At 36.4% G+C, this 9,615-nt stretch overlaps 1 pseudogene; it reads left to right on the forward strand.

Moving 5' to 3' along the window:
• Positions 1 to 216: 216 nt before the first annotated feature.
• On the forward strand, positions 217 to 3,872 carry LOC107795228 (putative flavin-containing monooxygenase 1; annotated as a pseudogene).
• Positions 3,873 to 9,615: the final 5,743 nt, after the last annotated feature.

Consider the following 9,615-nt stretch of genomic DNA (forward strand, 5'->3'; position numbering starts at 1 on the left):
GCTAATTGCATAAATTTTAATGGTACACATTGATTAAATGCAATGCTTTCTGATTAGCATACCTTACCATCATACCATGTTAGGTGCCAGCGATTTCTTAATAATGTTACCAGGAATATTCTACTTGTTGTCTTGTTGGCGTGCCGATAATTGCATAACTCAGAATTTTGTTAATGGTTGCACATTAATTAAATGCTAGTACAACGGGTTTTAAATCATACAAGTGCCAATAAATTACTACTTATAGCAAAGTTTGTGTCGACCTAAACAAAATTATTCATATCCTCACATGCATGTTACAGAAAAAGGATCGAGGAGAGAACAATGGCAACTAATCACAGAAAGAAGCAGGTGATAGCAATAATCGGTCTCTTGGCCTGCAAATACAGCCTTTCAAAAGGTTTCGATCCCATAGTGTTTGAGTTGGAGGGTAGCATTGGGGGTGTGTGGACTAAGACCATTGAGAGTACCAAGTTGCAAAGACCTTTTTACCAGTTCTCTGATTTTCCATGGCCTGATTCTGTAACCGATATGTTCCCCGACCAACAAGCTGTGCTGGAGTACATTGAATCGTATGCTCGTCACTTCGACTTGCTCCGCCACATTCAGTTCAATAGCAAAGTGTTGAGCCTCAGACCTCAGTTATGAATCTGGTGGCGGCTCTGACGGAGATCAATGGAATTTGTGGGGCAGCACCGGTGCCGGCGAGCCTTTAAGCAGTAAAGGGAAGTGGAACGTCACTGTACAGGACACTCGAACCCCCTCCCCGCAGGTATATATATAGCAAAACGTTGATACGCCGCTGGGTGCTACTCTTTCTTTATCTCCCTATTCTAATGTTCTCTTAGGCATTCGTGTCAGTCCGATGATGAAAATTTGATTGGTATCGTCAAAAATAAGATAAAATAAATTATGATCAAGTATATTCTGTTTTGTTTGTTTGGCATATAAGGGAAAGATTTTTTGGGTCAATTAGTACAGTAGTATTTACGTAACAACAACTAGAGCAATGTAACCTGGCATTCTCTAGCATATATATACTAGTAGTGGAAAACATTAACGCATGACTCAACTTCATACTATTGTAGGATCTTTAACTAACCACCAGGCCAATACTTAATTAGTAGTATTACTACACTGTTTTAATATAATTCCCCAATAATTAATTACTAGAATAGCTAATCTAATGCAAAACTCATTATTCAAACACAAAGCAATATTGAAATTTCTCTTCTTCGAGGACCGACAACTAATCCCTATAGAACCTCAATTTAAAAAGAAGTGGAGTGTGTATAATGATTGTCTGTAACCAAGCAGAGGTGCATAGCGGTTCTCTATAACTGTACGCCAGAGTGCTATTTCAAAAGCTTCTACAAAGATTCATATAACGAAATATTAATGTGTGGTTTGACCAATTTTTCAATCAAATGGAGGATAAGCTGGTATATCTCTCATGGCTGCAGGTATACCAAGTTCAGCCAAGTTCCAAATATCCCTCAATTCCCTCCAAACAAAGGTCCCGAAGTTTTTGAGGGTAAAGTTATCCATTCAATGGATTATTCCAAAATGGACTCCACAATTGCAACCAACTTCGTCAAAGGAAAACATGTAGCCGTCATTGGGTCCCAGAAATCAGGAATGGACATTGCCATGGAATGCTCCATCGTTAATGGTAAGTACTGCTATGAATCTTCTATATACTTTGATTCCCTCTACCCCTTTATTGTTTGTTTGAATATCTCAGCTTGATTCTGTTTGCACTGATTTTGCAGGGAATATTGAACGTCCATGCACAGTAATAACCAGGACACCGCATTGGAACATTCCCGATTATTTTCCATGGGGATTCCCTTTGGCATATCTCTACCTAAATCGATTCTCCGAACTTATGGTGCATAAACCCGGCGAAGGCCTTCTTCTAAGTCTCCTCGCCACAACTCTTTCACCATTGATAATTATTTTCTTCTTGACTATCTTAACTCATATAAAGACTCAACTATGTGCAGCAACGATTAGTCATACTTTCTCGTTCACATTGACAATGCATCCGAAGACAAAGCCATACACCATGAGATTGACTAAAGGTTTCTTGATCTGATCAGATGAACATATTAGGAAACAAGCTAAGTACTGTTCGCTTCTGGCCGTGGACTGTAGCCATATTTCTCGCTCAAAACTTAACCATTATATTGTAGATACATTGGGCTCTATATATACCCTAAATATATTTCCTGAATTTCAATAACAAAGGACAGAGAATCTGAGTAGCTTTCTAAATTGGAAAGACCTTCAATATGGAAAGGGAGGTTATTGAACTCCTCTATCACGTAAAATTCACTTGTTGCACAAGCAACCAACCTCTGATCGTCCAAACTCACAAAAAATATACTAAAGCGGATACCTGATAGGGAGGTAATTAATGGCATGTAAAAAGCAAAGAAAAGATTCTTTACATGACACCACTAGGCACCCGAAAGGATAAATGAACTAAGAAAGTGGAGTTTAACTGGATAGTTACAATATTAAGGTTACATGTCCACTATATAAGTCAGAAAAATCAAACTATATGACTGATATCTAACACATATACATGCAAGTCTGCAAGTTAAGTGAGGAAACAAGAAAAATAAATACAATTGCTGCTGAAACAACTCCGCAACATGTGTCGACAAAGTTACTATTCTTCCTTCTCAAGTTATAGAATCCATCTCAAAATTATTAGAAGTCATCTTAAAGTTACTACTCATAAGTTCAAAGTTACAACAATATGATTTCTACTTTTTCTATCACAAAACTTATAACATGAAGTACTAAATTGATTTCACTCATATTTTACAGAGGTGGGCCTTCTCAAAATTTGTAGAAAGCTATTTACAACACAAACTGGGGCTTGCAAAACATGGAATGGTGCCAGAGCATAGTTTCTTAAACGAATTGAGTTCATGTTTAATTTCTATAGTGCCTGAGAGCTTTTACGATAGAGTTCGGGAAGGAAGTATCAAGCTCAAGAAAGCAAAGAGCTTTGGATTCTCTAAAGAAGGCATCATGCTCGAGGGTCAGGCTGAACCAATAAAATCCGACTTAATCATACTCGCTACTGGCTTCAAGGGAATTGATAAGCTCAAACACATTTTTGAATCACCAAAATTCCAGGGCTTCATTGCGGGGAAAGATGATTCTGCAGTTCCTCTCTATAGGTGAGTATTAAATCCTTGTGTAGTGGTGGGAAATCTTTTGCATACGTTAATCTGAGTTATCTATGTGTATAACCTCATCTTGTGTGAAAGTAATGTCATTATGGATGATTTTCAGGGAATGCATTCATCCCCGAATTCCACAACTGGCAATAATTGGATTCTCAGAAAGCGTAGCAAATCTATACACCTCAGAAATAAGATGCCGATAGCTGGCAGAACTTCTTGATGGAAAATTTAAGCTACCTAATATCAAGGTCATGGAAGAAGACATAGAAGAATGGGATAAATACAAGAAGAGATATTCATATTCGAAGAACTACAGGAGATCATGCATCGCTGCGTTGCATATTTGGTACAATGACCAGTTGTGCAGGGACATGGGCTGGAATCCTAAGAGGAAAAAGGGTCTTTTGGCTGAGTGGTTCGATCCTTATGGACCAATGGATTACGCCGGCTAACATACAGTATAAGAGTATCCTCTCCCAGTTTCAGAGAGGTCTTCTTTCATCTGTTTCTCGCTTGTTTTCAAAATCCTACTGTACTTTTCTTTTTTTTCTTTGTGTTGACGGCCGGGTGCCTTACAACTTGTTTGGATGATTGTTACATGTTGTATTGTATCGTATTACTTTAAATATAATATTTATTTTAATTGTTACTTAAATTTTATTGTATCATATCGTTAAATCCGTCATTACATAACAATCAAAAGTATCACTTTATGGAACGACCGATTTGGTGTGGTTACGTCGTTACCTTATTTTTTTCCTCTCATCTTGCCCTTCCTTATTATTAAATATTTTTATTTTATCCTTTTTTTATATAATAATTCTGTTAAATTTGACAAGATTAATGTGAACTAGTGTGAACATTTGGAAGCCTCCTTTTAGAAGAAAATTAGTAGATGCATTTTTTCATGCATTTACATTGCATGATCACACTTATTGTGATATCATGCATGCCATTATTATAGTTATTTCCCTTCTATAAATAGCAAGGGTTTTGTTCATTTGTAAATATCTCCCACTCGCCTTCTTATCTCCTAAGGCATTTGAATCTTTTTTCTCTCTTGTAGTATTTTACTTGTATTTTTGGAATAAAATAAAGTTTGAGTTGATTGTGTCTGAGGACTAGGCAAAAATTAAATTTTGCCGAACCTCGTAAACTTCTGGTGTTCTTTTTATTATTGCCTCACTTACTATTTGTTAGCTACCTTTAGATATAGTAGTTGTGATTTAACTCTCTATATATTCGGCTTCCGCAACAATTGGTATCAGAGCCAAGGTTCTATCTGAGTATGTTCTGTGGTTGCAGCATAGTCTGAACTTTCACATCATAAAAGAATTACTTTGATATTCTGTAGTATCAGCAAAAAAATAGTATCTATAGCAAAAATCGGAGACAACAAAATTGAAGAGTCTATATCGAGAGTCACTAATACGTCGTTGGCAACTTCGCTTATGACAAGAATTATGTCAAATGCAAAATTTGCAGTTCAAATTTTTGACGGATCAGGACATTTTGGGATGTGGCAAGCTAAGGTTCTTGATGTCTTTTTTCAACAAGGGCTAGATATTGCCATAAAAGAAAAGAAACCAGACAATATCCGAGAAGAAGATTGGAAGATTATTAACCGCGTTTCTTGTTGTACCATTCGATCTTACCTCTCAAGAGAACAGAAGTATCCATACACAAAAGAAACTTCTGCAAGTAAATTGTGGAATGCATTGGAGGATAAATTCTTAAAGAAAAACAGTCAAAATAAACTTTACATGAAAAAAGACTTTTACGCTTCACATATGTTCCTGGTACTACAATGAATGATCATATCACCAGCGTTAATAAGTTGGCGACAGATTTGCAGAATATGGACGTGACTTTTAGTGATGAAGATATGGCCTTAATGTTATTAAGTTCACTTCTCGATGAGTACGAGCACCTCGAAACAACTCTACTTTATGGGAATGATGAAGCATCTCTTTAAGAAGTTTGTTCTGCCTTATACAACTATGAACAAAGAAAGAGAGGAAAACAAAATAGTTGAGAAGAAGAATCACTGGTCGTGAGAGGTCGTTCTCAAAACCATATGAGAATGAAGAACAAAAGATCTAAGTCAAGATCCAGACCCAGCAAAGATAAATGCGCCTTTTGCCGAGAAAAGGGGCACTAGAAGAAAGACTATCCAAAGTTAAAAAACAAGGCCAAACCTAACAATGGGAAGGCTGTCATGGATTCAAATGTAGCTGATTGTGATGACTCTGATTTCTCACTAGTTACAACCGAGCCATTCAAACCATGTGACATATGGTTGATGGATTCAGCTTGTAGCTATCATATGTGTCCCAACCAGAACTGGTTCGTTGATTTTCAAGAAGGAGAATATGAAGTTATTCACACCGCAAATAACAATCATCTTACCGCATATGGTATCGGTTCAATCCGATTAAGAAACCATGATGGATTGATCAGAACATTAACAGATATTTGATACGTACCGGAATTGAAGAAAAATCTCATTTATGTAGGAGCCCTAGAGTCAAAGGGGTTCAAAGTCGTTACAGAAAATGGGATAATGAGAATATGCTCTGGTGCACTAGTGGTAATAAAGGAAATTCGGAGAAATAATAATATGTACTACTATCATGGTAGTACAGTTATTGGGGCAGCAACAGTGACATCCAGTAATTATAAGGAGGCAGAAGCAACCAAGCTATGGCACATGCGCTTGGGACATGCTGGAGGAAAATCCTTGAAACTTTTATCAGATCAAGGATTGTTAAAAGGAGTAAATACTTGCAATTTGGAGTTTTGTGAGCATTGTGTCAAGAGGAAATAGACAAGGGTTAAATTATCCATAATACTAAAGGTATTTTGGATTATGTTTACTCTGATATTTGGAGTGCTTCCAAAACACCTTTATTAGATGGGAAGCACTATTTTGTAACCTTTATTGATGAATTTTCCCGATGAGTGTAGGTGTATATTATGAAAATCAAAGATGAGGTGTTGGGAATTTTTCTCAAATGGAAGGTGATGATAGAGATTCAAACAGGCAGAAAGATAAAGTGTCTTCGCACAGACAACGGTGGAGAATACAAAAATGATCTTTTCAATAAGATTTATGAAGATGAAAGCATTTTCAGACATTTCACCATCAGAAATACACCACAACATAATGGAGTGGCAGAACGTTTGAACCGGACTAAGCTGAAGAAGGTTCGGTTTATGTTGTCCAATGCTGGGTTGGGCAAAGAATTTTGGGCCGAGGCAATAAGATATGCATGCCACCTCATTAATCATTTACCATCTGCCGCTATTGGTGGCAAGACACCATTTGAAAAAATGGTATGAAAAACCTGCTGAAGATTATAGTTTTTTACATATATTTGGCTCAATTGCATACTATCATGTGAAAGAGTCAAAATTAGATCCAAGAGCAAAGAATGCTATATTTATGAGGATTACTTCTGGAGTCAAAGAATACCGCTTATGGTATCCAGAGACAAGAAAAATTATATTCAGCAGAGATGTTACCTTTGATGAATCTGCCATAATAGATAATGTGACAATTGAAGATGTCAAACAAACTGATAGTGCTTCAAAGCAGGTGGAGTTTGAGGGAAAATTAATTTTCCCAACACAGGGAGAAAATGAGAAAACAATAGAAGATTTTCCCCTAGAAGAAGAGTGAGTGGAAAGGGAGATTCCAACTCAGGAACCTCAACAACAACTTGAATCAATAGCAACGAGCAAGCCAAAAAGAACAATAAAAACCTTGTTCATCTCATAGAGACGGCGGCTTATGCAACCTCAATTTGTAGCTAATGGTGTTCCTACCACTTATAAAGATGCAATCCAAAGTTCAGAAGAAGATAAGTGGAGGATTTCCATGAATGAAGAAATGTAGTCCCTTCATCATAATCGCACATAGAAATTGGCTAATCTCCCAAAGGGAAAGAAAACAATTGGGTGCAAATGGGCATTTGCAAAGAAAGAAGGATTTCCTAACCAAGAAGATGTTCTCTACAAAGCAAGATTGGTGGTCATAGGATATGCTCAAAGGGAAGGAATTGATTATAATGAGGTATTTTCTTCAGTCATGAAACACTCCCCCATTAGAGTTTTGTTGCCTTTGGTAGCACAATTGAATTTGGAACTAGTTCAGTTAGATGTAAAAATTGCATTTTTACATGGAGACTTGGAAGAGAAAATCTATATGACTCATCCAGAAGGATTCATAGTTGTTGGAAAGGAAAATATGGCGTGCAAACTTGAAAAATCATTGTACGAATTGAAACAATCTTGTAGACAATGGTACAAATGATTTGACAAGTTTATGTTGCGGCAGAAATACAGTATAAGTAAATACGATTATTGCGTGTATTTGCGCAAGCTTGAAGACGGATCCTTCATATATCTTCTCTTATACGTTGATGATATGTTGATAGCTTCCAAAAGTTAAGAGGAAGTTGAAGATTCAACTAAGAAAGGAGTTTGAGATGAAGGATTTTGGTGAGGCATAGAAAATTCTTGGCTTGGAGATAAAAAGAGATAGACATTCAAAGAAACTTTATCTATCTCAGAAAGGATACTTGAAGAGAGTAATAGATCGATTTGGCATCAATGAGAACACGAAATCGGTTAGCACTCCTCTTGCTCTTCACTTTAAGCTTAGTGTTGCTATGTCGCCGAAGAATGAGGTTGAACGAGAGTATATGTCAAGAGTACCACATGCGAATGTCGTTGGTAGCTTGATGTATGCAATGGTTTGCACAACACATGATATTTCACATGATATCAGAGTTGTAAGAAAGTATATGCATGATCCAGGAAAGGAGCATTGGCAAGCTGTGAAATAGATTCTACGGTATATTCGTAATATTGTAGATGTTGGAATGATTTTTGAGCAGGAAGATAGTTAGTATCTTGTTGGATATTTTTGACTCGGATTATGCGGGTGATTTGGACAAGCATAGATCAACTACTGGCTATATTTTTACTTTTGCAAATGCACCAATTAGTTGGAAGTCTACTTTGCAGTCAACGGTTTCTTTGTCTATTACTGAGGCAGAGTACATGGCAATTACCGAGGTTGTAAAGGATGTAATTTGGCTTCAAGGGTTGCTTAGAGAGCTTGGTATTGGTCAAGAAAGCATCACACTATTTTGTGATAGTCAAAGTGCTATCCAAATAGCAAAGAACCAAATTTATCATGCAAGGACAAAGCACATTGATGTTCGATATCACTTTGTATCGAGATATTATAGAAGAAGGTGGAGTCATGGTGTAGATAATCCGAACTACATACAATCCTGCTGATATGCTAACAAAAGCAGTGAGTGCGATCAAGTTTCAACATTGTTTGAACTTGATCAACATTGTTGAAATTTGAAGATTGAAGTTGAAGGCACAATCAAAATTTATCAAAGTGAGAAAATTGAAAGTGTGGAATCTTGCCAAGGCGGAGATTTGTTAAATTTGACAAGATTAATATGAACTAGTGTGAACATTTGGAAGACTCCTTTTAGGAGAAAATTGGTAGATACATTTTTTTCATGCATTTACATTGCATGATCACACTTATTGTAATGTCATGCATGACATTATTAAGTCTATTTCCCTTCTATAAATAAAAAGAGTTTTGTTCATATGTTCTTATCTACTAAGGCATTTGAATCTTCTTTCTCTCTTGTAGTATTTTACTTGTATTTTTGAAGTGAAATAAAGTTTGAGTCTATTAGTTTGAGTGCCCGTATAAATTACTAAATAACTTGATTATTTACCGTGTTCCTTAAATGTAAATAAACAAGCAATAAAATGAACATAGTGATTTTTACGTGGAAAATCACCCAGCTCAAAAGGTGCAAAAATCACGACTACAACGTAGAAATTTCAGCTCCAACTCCACTAAAACACTAAGCCAAAATGTTTCAATTACAGGACTATAATTAAATACTCTCCAGTACTCCTACTACTCCTATTTTATTCACAAGTTACTATAGCTTGTAAAGCTAAATACACACTCCAACTCACTTATTGTTTATGATACTTGATTACAAGTCAATTACCTAAAACACATTCACTAGACTGACTTGGGAAGAATACAATGCAAGTACTCAACACATGTAAACAACTTATGATTCTTTAGTTGATGTGCAGAAGGATGTTTTAGAAGTCCAAAGTCAATCCTATTTAAACACGACTTGAGATCTTCTAGGAGTCCTATTTAAAGTCAGCTTCTTCTTTGATAGGACTCCTACTGTTCCAAGGATTCCACACGCTTTGGGACTTTAGTCTATTACTGAATTATCCATATCTTTTGAGCAACGACCATTATCACTTATAGTAGCCATCATCTACCAAACTCAGACCTGGGTAACTTTGAGATAAAATTATTGTCTTGTCCAAACGTACAAGTATC

Source organism: Nicotiana tabacum, chromosome 19 (assembly GCF_000715075.1).
Source record: "Nicotiana tabacum cultivar K326 chromosome 19, ASM71507v2, whole genome shotgun sequence".
Lineage (NCBI taxonomy): Eukaryota > Viridiplantae > Streptophyta > Magnoliopsida > Solanales > Solanaceae > Nicotiana > Nicotiana tabacum.